The 12465-nt window shown below is 45.7% G+C and overlaps 1 protein-coding gene across 2 annotated transcripts in view; it reads left to right on the top strand.

Annotated features, from left to right (window-relative positions):
* The window catches only part of MBOAT1 (membrane bound glycerophospholipid O-acyltransferase 1), a 336357-nt gene that overhangs the window by 255404 nt on the left and 68488 nt on the right, over nt 1-12465 (top strand). The window lies entirely within an intron of this gene.

Below are 12465 nucleotides of genomic sequence, written 5' to 3'. Positions count from 1 at the left end.
AGGGCCCAAGTACTTGGGCCATCCTCCACTGCACTCCCTGGCCACAGCAGAGAGCTGGCCTGGAAGAGGGGCAACCGGAACAGAATCTGGCGCCCCGACCGGGACTAGAACCCAGTGTGCTGGCGCCGCTAGGCAGAGGACTAGCCTATTGAGCCGCGGCGCCGGCCTCAGAGCATTTCTAAATTCTCTATTAATGTCTCCATAGGGCCCAGGGGCCCCGACAATCAGTCTTAAGAGTTTCTTCCTATTGGTGTGGGAGTAGCTGCAGATCCAAATGGGGTTGGAAGCCCTGACTTTCCTGCTGCACTGCTGCCCCACTGAAGAAGTGGGGGCATCAATGTTACACTTTCACTAATGGTTACTTGGAAAGACCTTGAGGCTGTTACCATTCCCTGGGAGTGGGTGGCTCAGCCCGTGGGAAGGTTGGATGGAAGAAGACACAGCACTAGGCACAGCCAGGGCTGTTGGGGGACCTCACTGTCATGCTGGTGACCTGCTTCCCTGCAGTTAACAGGGCTCAGTAACTGACCTTGAACCCTACTGCCTCCTCAGCTCTTTCCTGCCTCCAATTTCCTGTGCGACTGATCTCGTTTTAGAAGCCCCAAAGAGGCCTTCCAAATTTTTGACCTTGTTTCCTGTTATTTTTGCTTTTATTTCACTCCAAATCCTAGATTCTAATCTCTGAGGTTCTGACCTGGTGACCTTACCCGGATTCTATAATTTCTCCCTTGGTATTTCTAATTCTGTCTTTGAGTCTGGGCTGGACCTTGACTGTGGGCATGATTTGCTTTGGCAACACAGTAAAAGAACCCCAGTCCCTGTCCTTAGTAAAAATACTGTGTGGTTGTGTGATCCTCCTGTTGGCCATGCTGACCTTCGGTGTGCATCCGAACTCTCCTGTCTTCCCTTCTTTCAGGTTCTGAAGAGCCTTTAAAGATGCCAGCTCCTCAATCTAATATGCTTCTGTAAACTCCTGTGAACTTGCTCACGGAAGCTGCGTCAGGATCTGGAGTCACATCCTTTCTCTGGGGACCAATTCTCTGGCTTTGTGAGAGCATGGGGCTCCGGATCTCAGGATAGACATCTTTTTTAGTCCCAAGAGAGCTGCTCTGTTCTGTTTTACACACATAGACACACACGCACACACATACACACACAATGAAAACCACAATGAGATGTCTCTTCACACCCATTAGGAAGATTACTATTAAAACAACAACAATGAAAAATGACTTGCATTAGTGAGGGCTTGGAGAGATTGGATCTCTTGTGTATCAATGGTGGGAATTAAAATGGTGGAGAAAAGCAGTGTCTTGGTTCTTTTTAGAAAGCTAAATGTAAAATTACCATAGAATCCAGCAGTTCCACCACTGGGTATACATAGAAAAGAATGAAAAGCAGACACTCAAACCTAAATGTCTGTCAACAGATAAATAAACACAAAGGGGCATAAACACAGTGGAATATTATGTAGCTATAAAAATGAAGGATGTCTGGCTGGTGCTGCGGCTCACTAGGCTAATCCTCTGCCTGTGGCGCTGGCACCCCGGGTTCTAGTCCCGGTCGGGGCACCAGGTACTAGTCCCGGTTGCTCCTCTTCCAGTCCAGCTCTCTGCTGTGGCCTGGGAGGGCAGTGGAGGATTGCCCAAGTGCTTGGGCCCTGTACCCGCATGGGAGACCAGGAGAAGCACCTGGCTCCTGGCTTTGGAGCGGCACAGTGAGCCAGCCATAGCAGCCATTTGGGGGTGAACTAACGGCAAAGGAAGACCTTTCTCTCTGTCTCTCTCTCTCACTGTCTAACTCTGCTTCTAAAAAAAAAATAAAGGATGTATAGACCCATGCAACAACAGATGAATCTTGAAAACACTATGCTAAGAAAAAATGAGTCACAATAGGACAGCCACTGCATGACTCTACTTTTCTGAGGTATCTGAAGTAGTCAAATTCATGGAGATAGCATAGAATTGTGGTGGCCAGGGGCTGAAGGGAGCGGGGATGGAGAGTTGTTAAATGGGTACCTGGTTTCTGTTTAGGATGATGAAAATGTTCTGGAGATGCATGCTGATATTGGTTGCACAACACTGTCAGATATTTAATGCCACTAAATTGTATGCCAAACAATAATTAAAATGGAAAACTTCATTATATGTATTTTACTACCATAATAACACATAGGCATGTTTATGGGTGTGTTTTGAAAGCTCACAATATGCAGATTATATATTATAATACAGGATATGTAGCAAAGTGTGTCACAGTTCTTTCCAGCTAGATGGCACCACATGTGGTTGTATTTATCTCATTCTTAATCAGTAAATATGAAAGCAGAATTCTAAATGGAAGCCTCTTGCTCTGTTTTTATAATCAAGTTTTTGAAAATGAGAAAATTTATCATGCCAAAAATTTATAACCTGATCTTCTATTATGGAATATGTTTGAAAGGATATAGAAAGTGACAACAAAGGGAAAGATACAATAAATGGGGCTCATCGATTTGGAGAAGGAAAGGCTGAGATCAGCCCTTCAGTACAGGTGAAAGGACATGGGCTGTGAGGCAGAAGGGGCCTTAGGTCCTATGTCCATCAGTTTCATGACTTTTTGGCTAGTCACTAAAATTTTAAGGGCCTCAGTTTTCTCCTATAAGGCAGAAAATAAGGGGAGAGGGAAGACATTTGGCATAGTAGTTACTCTGCTGCCTGGGATGCCTGCATCTCTTATCAGAGAGCCTGGTTAGAATACCAGTACTGTTTTACTGTTTCCAACTCCAACTTCGTGGTAATGTGCACCCTAGGAGGCAGAAGGTGATAGCTCAAGTAGTTGGGCCCCTCCTCCTCACATAGGAGATATGGATTGAATTCCAGATCTTGGTTTTGGCCTGTCCCAGCTCTAGCTGTTGTGACATGTGGGGAGTGAAGCAGCAGATGGTAGATTTCGTTTTCTCTCTGTCTCTGTCTCTCTTTCTGGATATCTTCCTTCCAAATAAATAAAAATACATAAATAAAGTAAGAGGGGTTGTCTCAGAGTCATTCATTCTGTGTGTATGCACCGAACATCTGCTTTGGACCAGGAACTTGTCTGGGTCCTCTGAGTCCATTGGAGATCACAGGAAGACCTGGTCCGTGCCACAAGGGAGCTCATGAACATAAGTCAAACTTCTGTATCTGTGGTGTCCACGTCCTTAGATTGACCCTACTGCAGATGGAAAATATTTTATTAAATTGCATCTGTTCTGAATATGTATGTACCTTTTTTTCTTATTACTCCCCAAACCATATAGTGTCACAGTTGTTTTCACAGCATTTACATGGTATTAGCTATAATAAGTAATCTAAAAATGATTTATGTGATATGGAAGGATGTGTGCAGGTTATATGCAAATCCTATGCCACTTCAAAAATTAATTTCATCTTATTTGGAAGGCAGAGAGACAGAGAGAGAGAGAGTGAGCTTTTCTATCCACTAGTTCACTCCCCAAATACCTACAACAGCCAGGGCTGGGCCAGGCCAAAGCTAGGAGCCCAGAACTCACTCCAGGTCTCCCTCATGGATGGAAGGGACCCAGATATTTGAGCCATCACCTGCTGCCTCCTAGGGTGCACATTAGCAGGAAGCTGGACCAGAAGCAGAGTATCTGGGATGGGACCTGTGCCCACTGATATGGGCTGCAGGCATGCCAAGTGGTGACATTTGCTGTACCAAATGCCATTTCACATAAGGGGTATGAGCATTCATGGATTTTGGTGTTTGTGGGAGCTTCTGGAACCGACCCTCTGCATATTACCCCATGTGCTCCGAGATCCCTTGCTGGGCCCTGGTTTTCTCTGTTTTGTGTTGTTTGCTTGTATCACTTTCTTCTCTTCTTTTGGCCCTGATGGTGTTAAGCATGCCAAACAGCTCCTGGTGGGTTCATCACTATGCCAGAGGGCGAGAGGCCACAGCTGGGCCATCTTTGTGCCCTTTTTGGTGTCTAAAAGTGTGCATTGCACCAAATATGTGCTCACTAAATGTTTCCATGCCTTAGTTTTCTAATGAGGGAAGCAAGGCAGTGGTCAGTTGGGAAACAGTACATAAGAGAAAACTCCACGCCTGTAAGGAGGCTGTTGCCCTAGTCCAGGAGAACTGATGGCGACTGAACTAAGGGAGAGAGCAGGAAAAGAAGGAAGCTGCGGGAGCAACACCTGGCAGATGGCTCCGAGCCCTTGGATCGGTCAAGGGGATTCAGCAGGCCTCACTGCTGGCCACACCCACAGGCTATGGGAGCTGCAGGGCAGGTGGGTGGGGCTGCTGTGGGAAGCATGGAGGCAGGTGGCAGGTGGAGCCCAGGCAGCTGGTGGGCGTCTGAAAGGATCAGGGCTGGCGTGGGTGGGGAGCTCGGGGGGCCAGGGTGGCAACATGCGTCAGTCCCAGCTGGGGTTAGCTCCCTGGGGGCTCGGCAGCAGATGGGAGGGCTGCCCGGAGTGGGGCAATGGTGGATTCCCCCATAGGCCTGGCAGAGCGGTGCTGGGCTTGGAGATCAGGGCTTGGGGCAGATTTGAGGGCAAAGTCCTGGAAAGGACGTGTGGGCGAAGCACTGGGCATGGGTGGGGGCTGATTACTGAGAAACAGCAGAGGCAAGAATAAAACAGGGCTTAACGTTGATTCAGTCCTTGCCTCATTCAGTAAATATCAACTGTGTACCTAGATTGTGTGCCAGGCTCAGGGCTGGAATGGGAGGGGCAGAGACGTGAGACAAAAGGACCCCCGCATTCCAGCAAGAGGAGGATATCAAAGACAAATGATGATCAAGTAAGAAAACATCAGATAGCAGTAGGTGCTGTTAAAGAAATTAGACAATGAGGTGGACAATTGGGAATGGCCAAGGAAGGACTAGTTGAACATGGACCTTCCATGATGTAGTAGGAAGAATGGGAGAGAAAAATCTATGTGGAGTTTGAGAGCCATGCAGAGGAATCACTAAAGGCCAAGGCAGAGGACAGTGAGCAGTAGAGAGGAGGGGCTGGGGAGGAAGGCAGGGTAATGGGCAGCAGTAAAGGACGCTGGAGAGCAGTGTCTCAGGAATCAATTGAGTCTGCAATGTTGAGCGAATCTAGTCATGGCTTCTGCCCTTATGGAATTTAGTGGCAGGGAGATTTGTATTAATGAGACAACTACACAAGAGAGTATAAAATAGAAATTGTGACATGTGCCGAGAAGACAAGAAATGCTCGTGTTGGGAAAAGCTACAATGGGGGCTGAGGGTGGGGGGGTGACCACTAGGAATCTCAGAGAAAGTTTCGTAAAGAACACATCATTTTGAGTGGAGTTCTTGAGGATGAGTGGGAGTTAACAGGGAGAAATGGCAGAAGGAAAGGAATTCCAGATGAAGTGTGGAACGTGTGTAAAGTTCCCAAGGTAGGAGGGATCATTGTACACAGGAGGGGATGTGGTTAGAGAGCAGAGAGCAGGGCAAGACATACTGGGAAATGCAGGAGAGAGACCACAAGGTAAGAGCAGGGATTTGTGAGTCTGGGAGAGAATCAGAGGCCATCTAACAGTGAGGATTTACTGCATGGTAAGGAAAAGGAACACCAATCTTCAGCTTCCCTTAGCAGCTCTTGTATTTTAGAGAATGCTTTACAACAAAGTGTGAAGTCCCTTGGAATTAGCATTATTTGTTTCCTTTTGGGAAATATGTTCATCCCACAGTGCTATCCAGAACCAAATTAAAAATAAACATCTAAATCAGATTATGCTGCCTAGAAACACTGATGATATGAGCCAAAGGGAAACTAAGTTGAGATGCTGAGTTCATGTCAGGTTAACATCACTGTGAATCTACTGATTTACCATATTTAATTTTTTTTTTTTTTTTAAAGCTTGCCATGTCCATCAATCAAGAGGGCTTGTACTACATGCATTACACAGTGAGTGAGAGACAGTAGTGTCATTCCCATTGGGGTTGTTGTTGTAGAGGCTTGGTATCTTGAAACGGCGCTAAGGTGATTCAGACTCCATCATTTTGGCCAAGTTCATTTCTGTTGATATCACAGTGTATGTTTTGCTTAAGCTGTACAAAACAGACAGTGACTCTACAACTGTATATACTTTACATTAACAGTTCTCAGTCCATGAATGGCAAGCCCTGAGGAAGACTTGAAATGATTTCAAGAGAATGAGAACTCATGTGTGCATAATGTGTATGGTGCATACTGGATACAGATACTTTTGTCTTCCTCTCACTGCCCTATTTATAAAATGTACCTAGATGCTTTGTGATTACGTAAATATTTTGTGTCTGTTTGCCATTTAGTCTTTTTAAAAAAATTTATTTTTGAAAGGCAGAGCAACAGAGAGAGAGAGAGAGAGAGAGAGAGAGAGAGAGATAAAGAGAGAATATCTTCCATCCACTGTTCACTCCCCAAATGGCTGGAGGTAGGCCATACAAAAACTATGAGCTTAGAACTCCATCCAGGTCTCCTGCATGGGTGGCAGGGGTCCAAAAACTTGGATCATCTTCCACTGATTTCCCAGGCCCATTTGCAGGGAGCTGGATCCAAAGTGGAGCAGCCTGGATATAAACCTATGCTTATATGGGATGCTGGCATCACAACACAATGCCAGCCCCCATATTTAGTCTTAATCAGTAGAGAATAATGTAACTACCTGGCTGGAGGTGCTCCTGGCAAGTTGTTGACATTTAGGAGGGGGCCTTGGGCTCAGAAAATAATTGAAAACCTGGCCTGATTAAATAAAGGGCATATTCAGACTTACCGGTCCTTAGTGAGTATATAGGTTGCTTATCATCCTCAGGAGAACTTGGGGTGCAGGTGCGAGGGACCAGGAAACTGCAGGGACAGTGTGGTGATGAGCAGTGATGGATACAAAGGAATCATTCACAGGGCTGCAGTGGGGGAAATGTTAATGCAGTCAGCCACTGCTGAGATCTACCTCTGAAAGAGCTAATGGGAGTGCCTCCCTCTGACTAGTGCCCCTGCCTTTGTAGGTGGTACATACGTGCATGTGTGCTCTGCTGGCTCTGAGGCTGGATGTGGGTGAGCTCCCAAGTATGCCTGAGTTAAGTTGAAAGAACTTTCTAGATTCATCTCCTGCCAAACCCCTCAGACATCCCCAGTGGGCAGCTTAGGCTCTGTGTGAAGTCATCTCCCTCTTGAGGAGGATAGGGTGCTTGTGTAGCAAGTCAGTCCCTGACCTCTCATGTGAAACACATTTTTAATTACTAAGCTTCTAATCATACATACGCTGCACAAACCGTTGCATTCATAAGAAAGTCTGATTTTTTGTTTCACTCTCTTTGCTTGGCAAAGCAGGGCCCGAGCATTTTATTCCCGTTTCCAAGAGATCAAGGAAGATCCCTTGGGCATGAGGACACTGCCCTTGACAGTCCCAGTACTGTGGTGACCCTAAGGGTTACTTAACAGAGGTGGAAGCAATGAAGGAAGGTAGTTTAATTTGAGTGGCCTCTATACACCACACTCAAGCAGTTCTCACAACAGCGATAATTTCACATTTTAAGGTTGGAGAGACTGTGGCTTGGAGAAACACGGGATAACCTGCTTTAGGATCACACAGCTATGAGGAAGAGCAGGGATCTGAATTCTTGTTTGCCTGATTCCAGTCTCAGCTCTTTGCTTAACACCTTGCCCCCTCCCGGGCACATCCCGGGCACACACATGCTGCGTGTGGAGCCTTCACTTTGCTACAAGGGCAGGTGCTAGGTCTTTGAGTGAGTGAGGCTGGGTAGCAGTTCCTGTTAAGGGTGAGGTGGTGACTGTGTATCCTAAAGCCTGTGCTGAGGGCGGTGCTCAGGCACGAGAATGTGTTGACACATCCTTATCTCAGAGGTCCTTCCCCGAAAAACCTGCCTGCCCCATCAGCCAGAGCATGGCACTAAAACCCCGACTGGGTCACCACCAACCAAATTAATGCCAGCTCACATTCATTTTAATGTGCGTGTACATATGTCACCCCATCTTGTTTCCCCTTGGGTGATTTTCCAAACTCTGTCATTAAAACAAACAGAAACAGAGAAGGACAAGCCCAGACAGGCTGAGACTCACCGTGGGACTGACAGAATGAGGGTTTCCTATTGGCAAGCCTAATGCCTCCTGCATCAGAATAGATTTATTTCTCCCTTTTTCTTTTTCATTTTTGCTGTCTGTGGAAGTGAAGAATATGTTACCTCCTTGGAGAGCAGAAGGCTGCTGCTTCCCTGCCCCTTCTTCCCTAAACACAGGAATCCACTTCCTCTTCCCTCCAGGGTGCAGCTTCACCCCCTGATCACCAGAGCCACCTCGCTTGCCCCACTCCTGAAGGCGTTTACCTTTGCCTGCCAGGCTTGAGCACGCCCTTTCCGGTTCTCCCTTCTCACTGTCCTTTCCCAAGACCCTTTGCTGCACTGCCTCCCTCATTTCTTCCCAAGTGGTCTTAGCAGATTGAAGGAGGTGGGGAAAATCCTGAGCAGTGACCACTTCTGGGCTTGAACTTGATGCTAGCACAGCCTCAGAGGACGACGGTGGCAAACACAGTGGAGCCGTGCTGCCTTTTGGGATGGCAGCAAGGATACAAGGATGCACCATCGTTTTACAAGGATGACAGTGTGGTCTTCATACAACTGTCCCTGGGATAGTGCCCATCATCAAAGCTGAAGGTCTGCCAGTGACATCTATTCCCAGGAAGGCAGGTGTTACATGGCATTAAGGGCCAATCATCTAGTTCCCCTTGGGCATGGCATTTCAAGAACACAACGTCCTATGTCAAAGGTATTGTTGTTGACCTGTGTACCCTTGGGTAAGGTGCTGAACTGCCTTGAAACTGTTTCATCTTCTATAAAGCAGAGGTAACAATACTTGCCCCAAGGGTTTGTAGATATGAAATGAGATAACATGATTAATGACTTAATATTGAGATATCCATGTTCACTGGGTACCATGCTGGGATTAGATTTGCAGACTCAGCCCAGTGCCTACCTTCAAGAAGCATTTAGTCCAGAGGATAATATGCAGCAAATAGCCAGGTTGAAGTCAGTATTTCCCAGTGCTTTAAAAAATAGTATTACTGGCCGGCGCCGTGGCTCACTAGGCTAATCCTCTGCCTTGCAGCGCCAGCACACTGGGTTCTAGTCCCGGTCGGGGCGCCGGATTCTGTTCCAGTTGCCCCTCTTCCAGGCCAGCTCTCTGCTGTGGCCAGGAAGTGCAGTGGAGGATGGCCTAAGTACTTGGGCCCTGGACCCCACGGGAGACCAGGATAAGCACCTGGCTCCCGCCATCGGATCAGCGCAGTGTGCCGGCCGCAGCGCGCCGGCTGCGGCGGCCATTGGAGGGTGAACCAATGGCAAAGGAAGACCTTTCTTTCTGTCTCTCTCACTGTCCACTCTGCCTGTCAAAAAAAAATAGTATTACTGTCCTACAGTTTAACCAGTAATTAGCTCTGTAATACGAAAATATATGAGGATTCTCAAAGTATTTACATTGTCAAAAAAGTTGTAAATATGAACATTGCATACAGATTAAGTGTTGTATTCCTTTTGGGTCAACTGAACAGGTATAAAATGTTTTGGTCCCTGGTTTTTAGTATCACAAATGAGTATGATTCCATTCCAGGAATTTGTGAAAAATATTTGGTTTTGAGTAAAGTTAAACCATATCTCTCTGTCTCTCTGTCTCTGTCTCTGTTTCTGTCTGTCTCTCTCTCTCTCTCACACACACACACACACCACTTCTTCCTAACAGGAAAAAATGTCACTGTGACAATTATGTGTACCTGCCTGAAGTGAGTGATGGCTCCTCCAGTGCCTGCACGGTTCTCTTCTGGAGTCTGGACTCCTTGTCTATGTTTCGAGTATAACAATCCCCTCCCCTTCCCCCAGGCACTTCAGGTTCTAATGGAACAGCCGGGGCCAGGTCTATGCAGGATGCTTAGGACCAGCTTGTCCTGCCACTGGCTGGAAATTTGGGGAGCTATGGCGTTGTCTCTCTTGTTAGAGCCAGGAAGCAGATGGCTGGAACACAGGGATTGATTTAATCTGTGATTGATTTCAAACTCCCTGGAGACCTTGGTGGGGCTGCTGTGGCTTCTCCCAGACCTGTTCCACCTGTGACTGTCAGAGGGCTGCACAGGGAATATTTAATCTTGTTTACTTTACATGCTGGGAAGAATGTACATCCTGTAAATTCAGCATCAAAGCCTTCCATCAAATAGCTTATGTTTTATGTTTTCCAAATCTTGTTTTTGTTGCTGTTTGAAAAGCCTCAGTTTTAATGACATTAGCCTGCATTCATTTCAGATGTTTCCATTTTCTTACTCTGCGTCAAATCCCAGCTCCATCTTAATGATTCTGATCTTCAGGTGGGGAGATATTTTAGTCTTGGGTACTGAAGACAGTTTTTTTAAAGACAAAATTGTCTCTTTCATGAGTTGTAGAGATAGTGTACATTCTTGTATAGTTTTCATAAAAATATGATATACCAGCTATCCATAAAAGCACATATTCATGCATATATTTCACAAGCTGTGTGGTATGTAGATATGTAGATTTATAAAAGCATTATGGCAAAATGAAAAGAATAGATAGCGTTTTCTTTCATTTTAAAATTTTCACAAATAAGTAAATAATGAATAAGCATGGCATTTGTGTTAAAAAATTAATGAATTGTTTTAGTGACAGTTTTAAGTGTATATGTTTGATGAATGAACTTTATTACATTGATATGCTATAAGTTGTGTTGCTATAAATATAAGGACATGGAAGTTATCAAGAGATTTCATTAACTTTGATAGAAGACTAGAAAAGCAGAAAAATGAGTGTGATTAGTTCATTGTATTCCTCCTTGGTACATACCTGAGTGGTCTTACCTGAGCAGCTCGAAGCCCAGCTGGTGGGTCCCTCACACAGCACCTTCACATGCCTGTTGGGCCATAGGCACCAAGTGGGGCAGGTGAATCCAGGTCACCAGGCAGGGGATTCGAGCATTGCTGACCATTGCCTCCTGGTCCTTCCTCCAGAGGAGCTCCATCAGTTGAAGGCCAGCTCTGTCGTCCTTTTCCCTGGGCAGCTCCCTTCACTCCACCACCCAAGCTGACAGCTCCTTCTTGGGCTCCCTGTTGCTTCTGGGGTAGCACCTGCAGTGCTACACTCTCCTGACTCATTGACCTCTTTGCTCATTTGACTTGTGGTTCCCCTCTGGCAAGGGCTCTCTTTCAGCTTCACTTGTTTATCTAACTCGAGAGGTAGTTATTTTCATCTTAAGTTTAAATATGAGGGAACTGGGTGAATAAAAATGCCAAAGTAACTCATGGAGGGGCAAAGCTGGGGATTGCATCCCGTTGGGGGATTCTAGAGCTTTTCTCTGAGTCATTACAAGTCCATTTGGAAACTACCAGGTGGTACGGCCTTGCTTTGCTAGTGAAGGAATGGAACCCACGTCGAGTGTCTTGTCGAGGGCACCATCTGAGCTAGTAGGTGCTGGAATTCAATCTCAGGACTTCCTCATCAGCTGCCACCTTTGCAAGGCTCACTGGAACTTGCCCTCACCAGGGAACTGTGCTGACGTCCATGCCTGTTCTGCCTTCTCCATGTGCTTGAGTCCTGTGGCATTCTATTTGATGTGTGGTCTGAACCACATCCCCAAGCATTTGTGTCTTACTGCAGATGTGTGTTCTCCCTTCTCCCAGTAAATTTAAACACTGAAGATTGTAGTTGGGGCTCAGTAAGATGCAAAAGTTTTGTCATCTGGATGCTTTGTGCCCAGACATTTTTATCATGAATTCCATTTCTGGGTCCCTAGATTTTATATCCTTACTTTATAAATGTGATTACCTTTCCAAATAAAAGGTAAGATACTGATATGCTGATATCTCATCTTTGAGCTTAATAGAAGCAGAATAAGAAATATTATTTGAGAATGTAAATTGTGTATTGTGTGTACCCCAGAAAATCATACAGAGGGGATTCGGACTAGACTTAGTGTATATCCAAAAGTGTGATCAGTTACAATAATGTTGGCATGAAAACAAACAGATCAGCAGATAAAAGTAGAGACCAAGGCTGATTCAGTATTTGGAGGTGGTGGTATTTTAATTCAACAGTGCAAACATTGTGCTGACAAAGTTATTAATTATTGTGAAGAAAAGGAAATAGGATCCCTTCCTCATATCGAACAGGGAAAAATCCACATTTTAAAATAGAAAGTGAATATTTAAGTATAAAATAATAACATTTTTATTTTTAATTGTTTACATTTATTTATCTATTTGAAGGACAGAGGCAGAGAGTGGCACAGAGGGAAGAGGAGAAAGAGAGAGAGAAAAAGGAAAAGAGAGACAAAGAGAAAGAATATGTTCCATTGCTGTTTGTCTCCCCAAATGGTCACAATGGCTGGGCCTGGGCCAGGGCCAGGTTGAAGCCAAGAGCCTGGCACTCCATCTAGGTCTTTTACCTGGGTGGTCATGGCCCAAGCTTGTGGTCCA

This window comes from Oryctolagus cuniculus, chromosome 5 (assembly GCF_051225735.1).
Source record: "Oryctolagus cuniculus isolate XC-2025 breed Fujian yellow rabbit chromosome 5, ASM5122573v1, whole genome shotgun sequence".
NCBI lineage: Eukaryota > Metazoa > Chordata > Mammalia > Lagomorpha > Leporidae > Oryctolagus > Oryctolagus cuniculus.
The sequence above is the reverse complement of the archived record's forward strand: the minus strand, read 5'-3'. Positions and strand labels throughout refer to the sequence as shown.